General features: G+C 36.4%; 1 protein-coding gene across 11 annotated transcripts in view; it reads left to right on the forward strand.

Annotated features, from left to right (window-relative positions):
* The window catches only part of PDLIM5 (PDZ and LIM domain 5), a 220,485-nt gene that overhangs the window by 36,311 nt on the left and 167,872 nt on the right, over positions 1–16,302 (forward strand). The gene's annotated exons all lie outside the window — the stretch shown is intronic.

Below are 16,302 nucleotides of genomic sequence, written 5' to 3' on the forward strand. Positions count from 1 at the left end.
TTATGTGGCTATAAATAAAAAATCAAATATGAAATGTGGTATAATCTTATTGAGTATAATAATTTATATACAAATTTCAGTTAAAATTAATAAACAATTTGAAAATACCCTAAACATTTTTGTCAACAATGACTAAAATATTGTAAACTCTGTTTATGTTTTCTATATACTTGTTTCTGTATAAAGTAATACTCTAATGATTTCAGATTGCATTATAAATATTTTAACCCTTGACATCTGCAAATATGATTTCTATTCAGTTCTTCTCAAAATTAAAATCGAAATAAGCTTATTAAAGACTTATAAATAAAAAAACTAGTATTATATTTCATACAGTATGTATTATTTATTCATATTACTGAAAATTACTGATTATATCCTTCCACATAGCAGTAGAAAAAGAAATGGTTTGGTGACTCACAGGACTTGATGGTCAAATTAAGGTATTTTGTATACTGCATGTGTTCTCGTTTTAAAAGTTATCTTTAGTTTCTTATTATTCTGTTTTATGTAGGTTGATACTAAAATGAGTCAGCATTTCTGATAATTGCATAAATGTTAAATGATAGCAAAAGCCAATTTAGGATTAAACAAAAATTGTTGTGGCTGATCTGCTAACCATGTACTCCAAATGTGAATTGAGAGATGATTTAAGAAGTTAAATGATACTTTTAGATGACAATTTTTATAAATTGCAATGTTAACTAATTCAGTAAATTAATTTGGGTTTACCCAGAAGAGTATAGGAGTGCTTTCTTTTCTCTTTACTTTTTATTTTTATTTTTTGTTTTTTGAGAGGGAGTCTCACTTTGATGCCCATGCTGGAGAGCAGTGGCACGAGCTTGGCTCACTGCAGTCTCTGCCGATTCTCCTGCCTCAGGCTCTCGAGTTGCTGGGATTACAGGCATGTACCACCACACCCAGCTAATTTTTTTGTATTTTTAGTAGAGATGGGGATTTGCCCTGTTGGCTTGGCTGGTCTCAAACTCCTGACCTCAGGGGATCTGCCAGCCTTGGCCTCCCAAAGTGCTAGGATTACAGGTGTGAGCCACTGTGCCTGGCAGGAGTGCTTTCTTAATACATCTTTTGGTTCCAAGACTGGTTACTTTTATACTGTTAGGTGAATGTGAATTTTATACTATAGTATTAAATGACTGTATACCATTGTTTCTTATACAACTTTATTTGTCAGAAAACTCATTATACCCTACCTCTATCATAAACCAACGTGTCTATTCCCATTGGGAATTTTCACATGCTAGTGTAGACCTTGTTTGTGTTTACTAACAGAAATCCTTGATATATTAATTGAGAGATACAGTCACTATTTAATGGTGGGAAAACTGGTGATCATCACTTTATTGAAAGCCAAATGTTGATTCTGACTGCTAAGGGGATTAATTTAACTGGCATCTAGCATTTGTGCTTTAAAGAAGAAACTTAACCTTCTTCTAAGCTTTTGAGGTATTCAGGTATTTGATTAAATCATTTCTTTACAGAAAGTTTTAACTCTGACATTGATTATCCTTATCTAATATTTTAGAGTTAACATTATCATATTATAAAACCTTTTACTATTTCCAATTCTATTTAAATCCTGGACAGTTTCCTTTTCTTTTTGGACAGAGGACAAATTGAATATTGAATAATCTCTTTGGAATGTTATCTTTATGGCCTTGTTAACTTGCTGAATTCATCACTTGCATATTATATTGCTATTCTTTCATGCCTTTGGAGATTTTCAATGAAAAGTAAGTTTCACAACCTTTACAACTGAGAAATTTCAGCTGTGTTTATTTTCCTACAGCATTGCTAAGATTAATGTGCATTTTATCACCTCTAACTCATTGAAGTTAGGGGTTTCTTATGCCAGAATCAGATAAAGTAAGAAATATCATTTTTATAATATGAGAGAGCTCTTTAGCCTACTTTAAAATATTCTCTCTTTATTTTTAAATAATATTTTAAATTGACACATCATAATTCTACACTTATGGAGTACAATTTGATGTTTTGATATATGTAAATAATGTGGAATGATTAATGCAATCTAATTAACATATCCCTCTACCTCAATTACTCATCTTTTTTCTGCAGTGAAACATTTGAAGTTTGTTTTCTTAATTTTTTCAAATATACATTATTAATGACTATAGTCATCTGGCTGTGCTATAGATCTCAAAACTTATTTCCCCTCTCTGTCTGAAATTTTGTATCCTTTGACCAATAACTTCCTATTCCCTCCCCTCAATATCCTTCTTTAAAAGTAATTTGTATAATAGTTAATACTCAAACACATTTTTTCAGCTTTAAGAATTGTTTTTCTTTTCCTATTTCCCATTAGTTAAGGGTTAAGAGAGAGGACCAATTTAAATTTATGAAGCAGGATCTTCAATGTGTTTGCTAGCTTGAAAGATACTCCACATTTTTATTATAAGAGAATGTGTTGGAATTAACTGAGTTTATGTTAAATTATGCTTTCTCTCTTTTATTTTTTTCCTCTCCCTATCTTTCTTTCTCTCTTTTTGATTGAAATGAATTTATTAGGATCATCTACATACAGTATGCATGCACCCACGTGGAAGTTTTTAAAATTTAGGTGAAGTTTACATAACATAAAATTAACCATTTTGATGTGTATACTTCGATGGCATTTTGGTATATTCAGTATTGTGCAACCACCTCTATCTAATTATAAAATATTTTCATTACTCCAAGAAGAAACTTGGTACCCATTAAGCATTTACTCCCCATTTCCCCTGGCAACCACCAATCTGTTTTCTGTCTTTATGGATTTAGCTATTCTGGGTATTTCATATAAATGGAATCATACAATATGTGTCCTTTTATGTCTGGCTTTTTTCACTTATCATAATGTTTTTGTGGTTCATCTTTATTACAGCATACTATCAGTCTTACTCCTTTTTATTGCACACCAATATTCCATCGTGTCATCATTTGTTTATTCATTCATTAGTTGGTGGTCATTTAGGTAGTTTCTACTTTTTCACTATTGTGAATCCTGCTGCTATGAACATTAGCATACACATTTTTGTGTGGACAGATGTTTTCATTGCTCTTAGGTATAGACCTAGGAGAGGAATTACTGGGTCATGTGGTAATTCTGTGTTTTACTATTTAAGGAACTATGAGAATATTTTCCAAAGTGGGTGCACCATTTTACTTCCCACCAGCAGTGTGTGAGGGCTGCACTTTCTCCACATAACATGGCAACACTTGTTATTGTCTGTAGTCATCTTGGTGAGCATGAAGTGGTGTCATTATGGTTTTATTTGCATTTTCTTGATAGCTAATAATACTGAGCATCTTTTTATGTGCCTATTGGACATTTGTGTATCTTGTTTGGCGAAATTGCTATCTGGATCTTTTACCTGTTTAAAAATTGTGATATTTATCTTTTTATTATAGAGTGGTAAGTTTTTTAAAACTATATTCCAGGTACAAGTCCCTTTTCATGGAGATGATTTTCTTTCATTCTATGGATTATCTTTTCATTTTCTTGATGAATTTTATTTGTTTATTTTTTGAATCAGAGTCTCACTCTGTCACTCAGGGGCTGGAGTACAGTGGTGAGATCTCAGCTCACTGCAACCTTGGTCTCTGAGCTTGCATGATCCTACCACTTCAGCCTGCCAAGCAGCTGGGACTACAGGTGCATGCCACCATGCCTGAATAATTTTTTTAAAAAATTTTTTGGTAGTGATGGAGTTTCATTGTATTGCCCAGGTTAGTCTCAATGACCCTTTTAATCACTGAATAATATTTAATTTCTTGAATTTATGATAATTTTTAAAACTCAATGCCATAAAGATGATAATTTAGTATTATAAAAGCTACTGCTTTAAATATCCCGCAAACTTCTTTGTTAATTTCCTTAGGATAAACCAAGAAGTATAATTATTGGGGCCAAAAGTTTATGTATTTTTGATTATTGCTAAAATGCCCTCAAGAAAGATTATACTGCAACAGTAGGAGCATTTGAGAGAGTCCAAAAATGTTTATACGTGTACATTTTCTATAGACTATTGTAATCTGCTTTCTCATTGTATACGTTAGGTTTTGACTACATACTTACCTTGACTCCAGACTACTTTCATATCTTAAAGGTTGGTGTAATCTCCCTCTAATACATGTTTCTCATATATTGCTAAGCCTTTTTTTTTTGTTTTCAGGATAGGCTCTCACTGTGTCACCCAGGCTGGAGTGCAGTGGTGTGATTGTAGCTCACTGTAGCCTTTCCTTCCTGGGTTCAAGTGATCCTCCCACTTCAGCCTCCCAAGTAGTAGGGACTGTCAGCATGCACTACCACATGTGATTAATTTTTCTTCTTGTTATTTTTTTTCTGGAGATGGAGTCTTGCTCTGTTACCCAGGCCGGTCTCCAACTCCTGGCCTCAAGCAGTCGTCCCATTTTAGCCTCCCAAAGTGTTGGGATTACGAGCTTGAGCCACTGTGCCAAGACTTTTATAGCTACATTTCTTCATGCTTTTCAGCACATATACCTAGACATTTCTATATATCTTTCAAGGCTTCAATCAATATGGCCCTCCTCAGTGAAATCTTTCTCAGTTTCAACACTTAAGTACAAGTTTATCCTGAGCATTCACTAATTTTTTTTTTTTTTCGAGATGGAGTTTCACTCTGGTGGCCCAGGCTGGAGTGCAATGGTGTGATCTTGGCTCACTGCAATTCCTGCCTTCTGGGATCAGGCAATTCTCCTGCCTCAGCCTCCCGAGTAGCTGGGATTATAGGTACCTGTCACCACACCTGGCTAATTTTTGTATTTTTAGTAGAAACAAGGTTTTACCATGTTGGCCAGGCTGGTCTCAAACTCCTGACCTCAAGTGATCTACCTGCTTCGACCTCCCATAGTGATGGGATTCAGGCATGACCCACTGTGCCTGACCACATGTTTTTTTTTTTGTTTTTGTTTTTTTTTTTCTTTCTGAGACTGAGTCTCGCTCTGTCATCCAGGCTGGAGTGCAATGGCTTGATCTCAGCTCACTGTAACCCCTGCCTCCCAGGTTGAAGCAATTCTCCTCCCTCAGCCTCCCAAGTAGCTGGGACTACAGGTGCACTCTGCCATGCCCGGCTAGTTTATTTGTATTTTAGTAGAGACAGGGTTTCACCATGTTACCCAGACTGGTCTCCAACTCCTGAGCTCATGCAATCTTCCCGCCTCAGCTTCACAAAGTGCTAGGATTACAGGCGTGAGCCACAGCGCCTGGCCCAACCACATTTTATATATTCATCACTGAATTCTAAAACTGACCACTGTTTCTGGCATATAATAGTGGTTCTCCTTACTACTAACTTAATTATGCTTGGACCAAATCAGGTTTCCCGTCAGTAGTCAGTATTATATTCTACAGTATATCTTTCATAGTAATACTGTGTTCAACTTTAAAAGCTTATTAATTGTGATCATATTCCTACCAGAATTATACTATAAAGGTTCTACTTGTGTTTGTGAACATATGTGACAACAACACACATGTTAAAATAATTTGTTTCCGAGTTTTATAATATCTAATGACACAACTATATAAGCATGATATTTTACTGTTTAAAATTTCAAAGTATCCTGATAAACTTTACTTTTATATTTTTCTTAAGATTTCCCATTAAGTTGCAGTAACTTTGTATCATAAATAGACCTTAACAACATCTCCTGTTAGGTAGAATGACAAAATTAAAATGGAGGTGACTTTAAAAAAAAAAATTTTGGCCACTTTGAAGATAAAGTGCATATGCTAGAAAAAGGGATGGTATACTTTGTGATCATGGAAGGCCTCCCTGCAGAAGTGACTTTTGAGCTGCAACTGGAATGGTGAGAAGATCATGATGTGAATTACTAAGGAGAGAGCCCCACTCCCTTAAACCATTTCAGGGAGGGAGGAGGTCCTCAGTGAGGAATAACTCATGCTTTCCAGTGAGGTACACCCCAGAAGCAAGGCTTGCAGGTACAAAAGTTCCTAAACTCATGTATGATGTAGTTGCATAGAGTTTCCAGTTTTCATGGAGCTGTGTGAGCTTGAAAGATGACAGTTTGAAAGATGACCATGGACCAGTTGCCAGAGGGGTCTTCCTGAATAGCCTGCTCTGCAGAGGAACTTCAGGACTTTTGTATGTCCTGGGGAGAGGGCAGAGAGGAGAGAAAACTCTTAACAATGACTAAAATTGAATTTCCCTCAATTCAGAGGAATGGGGACTTCAAAGTCAGCTTCATTAAAGAATGTGTGACATTTCTTGGGAAAAAAAAAAAGTTTGGCATTGTAGTTATTTGTCCATCTACCCTAGGCTTACAGATTTGTTCATCAAGTAGCAAAAACCGATGATTTACATTTAACCAATTGTCTTGAAAATTTTTAAAAATCTGAGTCATTTGTCTGGTAAGTAGAAATGAAGTGAATGTATTACTCACTTTGTAGATAAAAACAAAAATAATTTTAGAATTCTTTTGGAAGTCTTATTAAATTGATGAATATGTTAGAGGTTATTTTAATGACAGTCAGTACAAGTTTTTTTCCAGGTGAAATCTGGGGATTGCTTTGTTCCTCTTGTACCTTGAACAGCACTAATGCATTAAGTTGAATCATTAGGGGGCTGCTTTGACCAGCAGACTAATACCCAGGAAATACACACCTTTTTTTGTTTTGTTTTTGAGACAGGGTCTCACTCTGTTGCCCAGGCTAGAGTGCAATGGTACGATCTCTTTTCCCTGCAGCCTCCACCTCCCAGGCTCAAGCAATCCTCTCACCTCCACCTCTCAAATAGCTGGGACTACAGATGTGCACTACCATGCCTGGCTAATTTTTACATTTTTTGTAGAGACAGGGTTTTGCCATGTTTGCCAGGCTAGCCTGGAACTCTTGGTCTCACATTCCAATCTGCTTGCCTTGGCCTTCTGAAGTGCTGGGATTACAGGCGTGAGCCACTCCACCCAGCCCAGATGCACGTTTGACCTAATGAACTGACAATTCACTGCCAACTTTAGGTTCCATTTGACTTAATCTTAAAAATGAGAGCATAAGTAGATAACAGCCCGTACATTGAACGAGTTCCAGAAATATTTGATGTATCCAGAATTATTTTTTTCATTATAGTGTAGTTGCCCTGTAAGTTTTTATTGATGGTAGTACATAAAAAGCATTAAAGTTTGAGATTTCCTGATTTTAGAAGGTTTATGCCAAGCAAGTTTGACCTAACGTTTATAACAAATGGGTGAATTGTGATTTAAGAATTGCTTAAGACTATACTTGGGTACAGTTTTCATTGTTTTAAGGCTGCTTTATGTATGATTCTTTGTCCTATGTATTATCTATCTCAAAAGAAGGGATTGTAAATGGATTGAATTGAATTAATACTTTTTTTTCATGGCTTATGTATCCCTAATGATGTTGCTTAGCATTATGAAGGCATGTCTTAACAGTAATCTACTTGCTATCAGTAAAATCTTTCTGCTTAGTATTTTAAAGTTGAGAAGATAATTAACTGATTTTTCATCCTAATAGTAATGGCTACTTTCTATTTAGAGGGTGAAAATAATAATCCAGACACCTAATTAAGTATCCTAATAGAAGTAAAAAGTAGGACTTATACTCATTGAACTATATAAAACATGATGTGATATGATTATTGATTTTATACAAAATGCATTTTGGAAAAGTAAATTGATTATGCTTATTTTTTAAGATATCTTTTGAGGCTACCTTGACATTGCTATTAGAGAAATAAAGGGAAAAACATCTATATGAACTATTTTATCATAAAGCCTGTTTGCAGTTTGGTTTGTCTTGTGTACATATCATCAAAAAGACTTCTGTAGACAGAATGAAACAACTTCATTTAAAAAGCTGAAATGTTTTGTGTTAACTGTGTGTGAATGATATATTGTAGTGGAGAAGCATGTGTATCTAATGGCCATCCTGTAGTTCAAATCATAGAAGATTTTGGGCCACTGTGAGCTACCAACATTTTTCTCTTTAAAATTGCCAGATTGAATGGGTAGCTACGTGCTGGACAGCATGTAGCTGTTTAAGAAGGCTTTCAATGCTGAGAGAAGGAACTACAGGATACCTGTTTGTAAGGGAAGTTTTAACTTGTTCCATGTCCTAAGAGGAAAAGCTACATTGTTTTATCTGTTGTTGGGAAATCCTTTCTGAAGAACCAAAGCCACTGCTTAGCTAAACCTAGATGTTCAGCCAGTAATCCAAATGAGGATTGAGCTGAGTTTTTGAGTCAGGGCTGGTCACTGAGAAACCAAATATTTGTGCCTTAAAAAGCAGGCTCATTTGGATTGTACCTGCTGAGGGATGCTAGTGTAACATTTATTCCTTATTCAAATTTAGTGGCTAAATTTAAAATCACTCCCCTAGAAGTGATTGCAGAAGTCTTTCACACATGGCTGAAAATGAAAAATAAACATATTTAATAGAGATGCTTTTGTGTTTTTATATATTTCATTTAAAAAATATTTTGCTATTGTTATGACATATTCACAACTCAGAACTTTCCCACATATGGGTCTTCCTTCTGCCTAGCTAACACTTGGACTCTGAGGAATTAATCTGGTTGACTCCTAGACTAATTGAGATATACATGTCACTTCTTCTCAAAATACCTTGTATTAAAGAAGTAGCCCATTTTTGAGAATTGTATTTAAGTACTGAAATTTTACTAATTATTTAATTACTTTCTATCTTAACTTTACAAGGCAACAGTTGCATTTTTGTTGTTGTTCACTGCTGTATTGCCATTTCCCATTGCCTTTTTGGTGCTTAATGGATATGTATAGAATGAGCAAATGCATGCATGGGTCCACTGTAAGATGAGGAAGGGAAACTGATGTGGGAGGGAAGATGTCTGAATTTTAAGTAAAATTTGAGGGTTTTTTTTTTTTCTCCTCTTACATTTGTGTTTTGGAATAATAGATTCTTTAATCCTTGATGCGTGACTCTTCACAAAGCAATTCAATTTTTGTTAAAGGCTATTTTCGCTTCATTATGCGACTTCATAATTATAACTATCTGATATTTTATTCTCATTTAGCAGATTGCTCAAACAATAGGTATAAAAGCTGTTAATGGTAAAAGTGTAAAACCACAAATTATTTTATGGAAGTATTTAAGGTTGGGCATTGTGGTCTACTTTAGTAGGTAGACCACATATGAATGAGAGCTTGAACACTTTCAAAATAATTTGAGATAAGATTGGTTAGACCAAATGGTCACCAAAGGGAGAGGGGTTTCATCATGTTGTCAGGCTGGGCTCGAACTCCTGAGCTCAAAAAATCTTTGGCCCCGCATAGTGCTGGGATCACAGGTGTGAGTGACTGTGCACTGTCAAAATTTTATGGCATTGAGGGCATAAAATATGGTCTTTGCCATTCCAGTGTAGTGCTAATCAAAGTGCTGCCTGTGTATTTGTCAGTTTATGACAATATAAGTTCAGAAACTGAGAGTAAGAATTTAGAAATTTTTTAACAGTAATTTTATGTCTGTTGAATCTAATAATAAGAATTTGGAGCCTGTATTTTATAGTTTTTTAGAGTTCAGTTTTCTGATAACTTGGGTTTTTGTTGTATTTTACTAAAGTATTGGCCTGAAACAGATTGGAGATTTTAAAAGACTGATAATCTTCACAGTTTGAGAAGCTGTGCTCTATATTATTTGATTTTTCAATCATATCTGAGCTCTTTTTATTCCTTCCTCACTCAACCAACCTCCCTCTTCTCAGAGAGAGACTTCTATCATCATTCATCAAGGGCATACCAAGGAAGATCTTCACACCAAAATAAAAATATTGGGAGGAAATAGTGATATCCATCAGGGACGGGAGAAAAACTTGGAAGGCTGACTTCTTTCCTCTCTGGATGAGCCTACTACTGGGGTTATGGAGTAAGGTTCAGTAGGAGAACTTCTGAGATTTATAAAACGAAGAAAGGAGACTGGGGGCTCTGCCTTTTTCTGCTACTTTTCTCTCTTCCTTCCCTTCTTTTTCTTCATTTCTCTCCCCTTTTCCCTTCTTCCTCCTCGTCTTCTGCTTCCTTGTCTCTCTTCCCTTTTTGTCTAGATGGTTGGAATTTGTGACTGAGGAAATTTGTTTTGAAGCTTGTGTGATGTTTGAACATACCTGTGTTTCTCCTGGAAGCTAGAAGAGACTTCCTGAGAGTTAATCAGAGTAGCCATCTAGAGTTAGGCTTTAAGAGAGAGAAAATTCACTCCTGACTTATCCAGCCTACTTTATTTAAGTAGGAAGAACAGATAGTGGGATTGACAGAATCAACTGTTGAAGAATAAAATGAGTAATGTGTCAAATTATCTCAGGAGAGAGGATGGCGATGATGTGTAGGGTGGGTGGCAGCCCAGATGATGGTCATGAGATGAGCTTTGGAGTCACACTTCCTGGGTTCCAGCCCCAGCCCTGTGATCTTTAGCTCTGTGCCCTTAGGCTAGCAACTTAAGTTCTCTTCATCTTGTTTTCTCAGTTATAAATTGAGGATAATAATATCTACTCCATAGGATTTTTATGATATTAAACAAGTTAAGGCTGGGCGAGGTGGCTCACACCTGTAATCCAAGCACTTTGGGAGGCCAAGGTGGGTGGATCATTTGAGGTCAGGGGTTCGAGACCAGCCTGACCAACATGGTGAAACCCTGCCTCTACTAAAAATACAAAGATTAGCTTGGCATGGTGTTACTCACCTGTTATCCCAGCTACTCAGGAGACTGAGGCAGGAGAATTGCTTGGACCTAGGAGGCGGAGGTTGCAGTGAGTTGAGATCATGCCACTGCACTTCAGCCTGGGCGATGGAGTAAGAGTTCGTCTCAATAAGAAAAAAAAAACAATACATGTAAAACATCTAACTTTCCAGGTAGCATATTGAAATAGATGTCTTTGTGATTGTTGCCACTGGTCTAGGTACTAGCCATATATTTTGCGGGGTGAGCTTTTGGTGAAGTTTTTTCCTTCCTAGTTTGTTATTTTGAAAATTTTGTTGTTTTTAATTAGTAGACAGAACATTTTTGATAGTAATTCTGTTTCCATTTTCAAGTTTAGAGTTATAGGAGATGTTGGGTTTTACTTAAATTATTTCCCTTTTCCCCCTGGATTTGATAGTCACAAAACAGAGGCATAAAAAGGTAAATTATTGGGGTGGCAAACAAGTTGCTTTATATAGTCTATACTCCCCCATCTCCCTCACCACTTTTTTGCTTAAACTGCTGAGCAAACTCAGGACAATTATTCTGTGACTTGTATACTCCTATTTGAAAATAACTTTTTGGAATATTAATTCAGTATTTAAATTAGTACTACAAGAGGATTTCATACTCTGTCTTTAGACAGTAAAATTTTTGAGTAACTTGGGTATTTTTAACTGACCTCTCCTAAATATCACTATTTTATAATAGCCTTTCATCGTGTAGTAGGAAGATGGTTTTGATAGTACAACTTCACATTGGGACAAGAACAGCAGTAATACTGTCCAGTTCGTGTATTATTTTAGAGAACTGCCAAATTTCTCCTCCTACATGTTTCTCCTCCTATCTGTCAGTTGGCCACCAAAAGTATTTCTTTCATTGCCAATCAAACCATTTGGTTTCTGATGATAGTCCTGTTTTAAAAGACCCACACATCTGATTTATTTCCCAACTTTGATACCTCAGACTTTTTTCTCTATCAAACGCAAGAAAGGTCATTTGAACATCTAACTCTGACCACTCAGAGTTCTGCCCCTTTTATATTCTCACTCTGTTGTGCTTATCTCTGTTAGCTCATAAACAGCAGGTTGTGATTTTGGCTAACGTCAAGTTACTTAACATGAGCTTACATTTATTATATGCAGAATGATAGGGAAATTGACCATGTTTAGCTCTCAAATCTTTTTATTCCCATTTGGAGTCAATACTATTACATCTTTATGGGACAATTTAAATATCTTGTGTAGAAATAACTTACAATACCCTAGATAATCAGAATTCTGTCTGGCCTAGGAGACCTCCTACTCTTTTGTTTTTTTCATTTACTAGTGTTATCACAGTCTAATAGAAAGGTATTTTAGTATTTTCTTAAATAAAATAAGAAAATACTAAAATTAAATAAATAAATTTAAAATAAAATTAAGTTTATTATTCACTTTAATCATATAAATCCAGTTTCCTGCTAGCTAGATTGAAGCTCATATTTCATTTTGTAGCATTTTCTACAAAAAAGCAAAAAAAACATGTCTGTGATCTGATTGAAATCACTGTGATATGTAGTGAGAATCAGAATTTCATGGTTGTACTACTTTCATGGAGAAAGGCTACCATATGTAATTGAAATTGTGTAATGGTGCTCTTGTGTCTGGTCATTTATGCACCAGTAACTTGTTGAGTACGTAATCTGTTTCTCATTTTCAGATTCATATGTCTCCTGTTCAGTACTCAGGGCTTGTGGTTGTCTGCCTTGTGTTTAGACATACGCAGGAATATCATTACTTTGCAATGAAATCCTTTTTATTTTTGGAATGTTCTGAATGTTTCCAAACTCTGAACTGTGCTGAGTATTGAAATCTTTCTTTTTGGAACTTGCACTCATGGACCATAGTTCTTATCTAGAGGCTTACTAGATTCCTGGGTCCTCACCGAGACTTTCTAAACCAGGATCTCTTGCAATGAGTTAGCATAGTCTGTATTTTACAACAGTGCCCTGAGAGATTTTAAAGAGATAGGGTGGTGGAGTGGTGGAGGGGGACCAAACCAAAGTGTTTTTCCTATTTTTATACCATTCAGCACAACACTTCTGACACTAGATCTGTGGGGATATTTCCCCATACACCAATGTATTGCAATTCAATTCTGACACTACCTACTTGGAGATAGATTTAGATCTTACAGATTGAGGGTTCAGTCCCACAAGACTGCTCCACATTTCAGATGTCAGTCTTAAGTCACTTTTTTTTTTCGAAACAGTTTTTCCCTGTCACCCAGGCTAGAGTGCAGTAGTGTGATCTCGGTTCACTGCAGCCCGCCTCCTAGGTTCAAGGGATTCTCGTCTCAGCCACCCGAGTAGCTGGGATTACAGGTGTGTGCTACCACCATGCCCAGCTGAATTTTAAATTTTTACTAGACTTAGGGTTTCGTCATATTGGCCAGGCTGGTCTCAAACTCCTTGCCTCAAGTGATCTGCCCATCTCAACCTCCCAAAGGCCTGAGATTACAGGCATAAACCACCATGCATGGCTGGAAGTCACCTATATTTCTGACCAACTGGCTATCAATTGGTGGGTCCCATGACTCCCTCCTTGGGTTTGATTAATTTCTAGCAATGCTCACAAAACTCAGGGAAACACTTTACTTACATTTACCCATTTATTATAAAGGATATTATAAAACATTACAGACGAACAGCCAGATGGGAGAGATGGACAGGGCAGGGAATATGAAAAGGGGAACAGAGGTTCTATGCCCTTTCTGGGAACCACCCTCCAGGAACCTCCATGCGTTCAGCTGTCCATCTGAACACAGTCCTCATGGGTTTTTAAAGAGGCTTCATTATGTAGTTAGGATTGCTTACATCATTCGCCACTGGTGATCAACTCAAATTTCAGCCCTCTTCCCTTCCTGGAGGTTGGAGGTAGGGCTGAAAGTCTTAACCTTCTCATCATGCCTTGGTCTTTCTGGTGACGGGCCTCCATCCTGAAGCTATCTGGGGCCCCTAGCCACTGTCATCTCATTAGCATACAAAAGACAGTTGTATCATTAAAGGATTTCAAGGATTTTAGGAGATGTAAGGCAGGAAAGTGAACCAAATATATATTTCATAGTATCACAAATTTTTATCAGTCAAGTGGAGGAATTACTGCTCTGTAAAACAAGTGATTTTGTAAAACAAGTATTTTACAGAGCATTAATTCAACAATTGGTAGTATTGATTTATGGTGTACACAAGGAAAGTCCTTTATAGATTCTAGATTTACCTGCAATTTCTGGTAGTGAATTCTTGTTCTAACAGAAATGGCTGTAGCCTTATCCTTATATTTGAATGCTTGTGGGCTGTTACTTTGAAGGGCAGAAGTGATTTGATTCATCAAAGCACTATTGTAATGAATGAGAGAGGATGAATCAGCACACAATGTGCTGGAGAAATACTCTGCCAGGCAAACCAGAATCTTGCTCCTCTGCTCCTTCACTCCCTCCCTGGTATAGACTTTGCTCAACTGGAAACGGTGACATTGTTTAATAGATTTTCCCTAACTGCTGTCAGTACCCTGCCCTCTGCCAAGCCCAGTATTATCCAGAGCACAGGAACACATGATGCACCACTGCAGTAGAACAAGAATCTTCAGTATTGCTTCAGTTTATTTTACTTAGTTTTAAAAAAGAAAAGGAAGAAAAGAAGCACTGACATAAGAACATTTCCTTTCCATTTCTAGCTACTGTTTTTGATTGTGCACTTGATTTCTTTAGAGGAAATAAAATATCTAGAGTTAAATCAGTGCTTTGTGATGAGAGACCAGAGAGCTAGAAGTGATCTACTAACATTTGGTGCTGTCTTGATAAAAGCCAATTGTGTAGACTGGCTTACTGGGCAAAAAATAAATAAATAAACCAAGGATTGAGAAAAAAGGTACAGGAAACTTATTAAGTGATATTGGTGGAAGTTCTGAACTAAACAAAGAGCTGGAAGGAAAAGGCTCTCTAGGAGGTCAGAAACTTGGCTTCTTGGGTCAAGTGTTGATGAGCCTTGGTTTTGAAAGGCTACAGCTGTAAAAAGGAGTCTGATGCCATATGTCCTGGGGCTGGAATGGACTGAAGACTTCCTCATCTTCTCTAAGGGATAGGAGAACATACTTAGTAAAAAATGTACTGATAGGAGGAACCAGGAGTTGGCAAGCATGGATTTCTTTAAAACAATCTGGCATCCAGGAGTAATAGCACATAATATATGCAATCTATTAAAAAGAATGAAATCACACTAGTTGATATGGAAGCATATTGTAAACTTAGATTGTTCAGAAGTTATTTATCATCCAATACTGTGCTCTTTATCATAACTTTCAATGGTAAAACCATGATTGCTTTTGCATCAACCTAATATGACTTTTGGCAGCCTTGCTATCTTTGACTCTCAATTTCCTTGTTACTTTCTCCCTATGCTATAAACACCTTTAATTGCCTGCCATTCCCTGGAAATGGTCATGTCTTTCACATGTTTTTTGTTTTTGCTTATAGTACATATTTCTTTCCTTTTTTGTTTCTGCAAATTCCAGCCCATATTTTATTACTCAAAGCAATTATCATCTCTTGAGAAACTGTCTTCATGCCACCAAAGTAAATTAGTTGTTCCAGTCTTTGTGTTATTGATAGCTTTTATACATTTCATCATTATATCATAATGGCCCTGCTTGTCCCTCTGCCTGGAATGCCTTCTCTCTGAATATCTACATTGTTCTCTCCTTTACTTTTCTTTGGTCTCTGGTCTCTGTTCAAATGTCACTCCCACCAGAAGTCTTCCCTGACTACCCAAACTTAAAACAGAATCTCTTGGCATTTTCTGTACCCTTTCTCTGCTCTGTTTTTCTTTTGTAGTACATTTTTTTACTTCCTGACATTTTATTATAGATTTGTGTTTATTTGTTGGTTTTCTCTTTCCCCCAACTGAGTTTAATTTCCATAAGTGCAAGGACCTCATTTTGTTCATTGCTGTATCACACCATGCCTAGAATGGCCTAGCACATAGTAGATACTTAGCAAGTATTTGTTGAATGATAGAATGAATGAATATTTTATTTCTTCATGTATTAGGGTTCTCTAGAGGGACAGAACTAATGGAATATATACATATATACATATATGTATATCTATAAAGGCAAGTTTATTAAGTATTAACTCACGTTCACAAGGTCCCACAATAGGCTATCTGCAGGCTGAGGAGCAAGGATAGCCAGTCTGAGTTCCAAAACTGAAGAACTTGGAGTCCGATGGTTGACAGTGGGAAGAATGCAGCATGGGAGAAAGATGTAGGCTGGGAGGTTAGGCCAGTCTCTCTTTTCACATTTTTCTGACCAAAACCCAGACCTTTTTGTAATTTCCAGTTTTACTTCTGTATGTTCAAATTTGGTTATTGTTCATTTGGTAGTCCTAATTTTGTTGCTGTTTTAATCAGTTTTGCAATGATCTTGTATTTTTCATCTTAGACCCAGAGCTGATTTTAACCATTTAATGCTAATCTCCATAATTCTCTCAGTTATTTTAATATTTTAAAATAGGGAAATAGGCCAGCCATGGTAGCTCAC

Source organism: Aotus nancymaae, unplaced genomic scaffold, assembly GCF_030222135.1.
Source record: "Aotus nancymaae isolate 86718 unplaced genomic scaffold, 86718_ANA_hifiasm-v0.15.2.pri h1tg000006l, whole genome shotgun sequence".
NCBI classification, from domain to species: Eukaryota; Metazoa; Chordata; class Mammalia; order Primates; family Aotidae; genus Aotus; species Aotus nancymaae.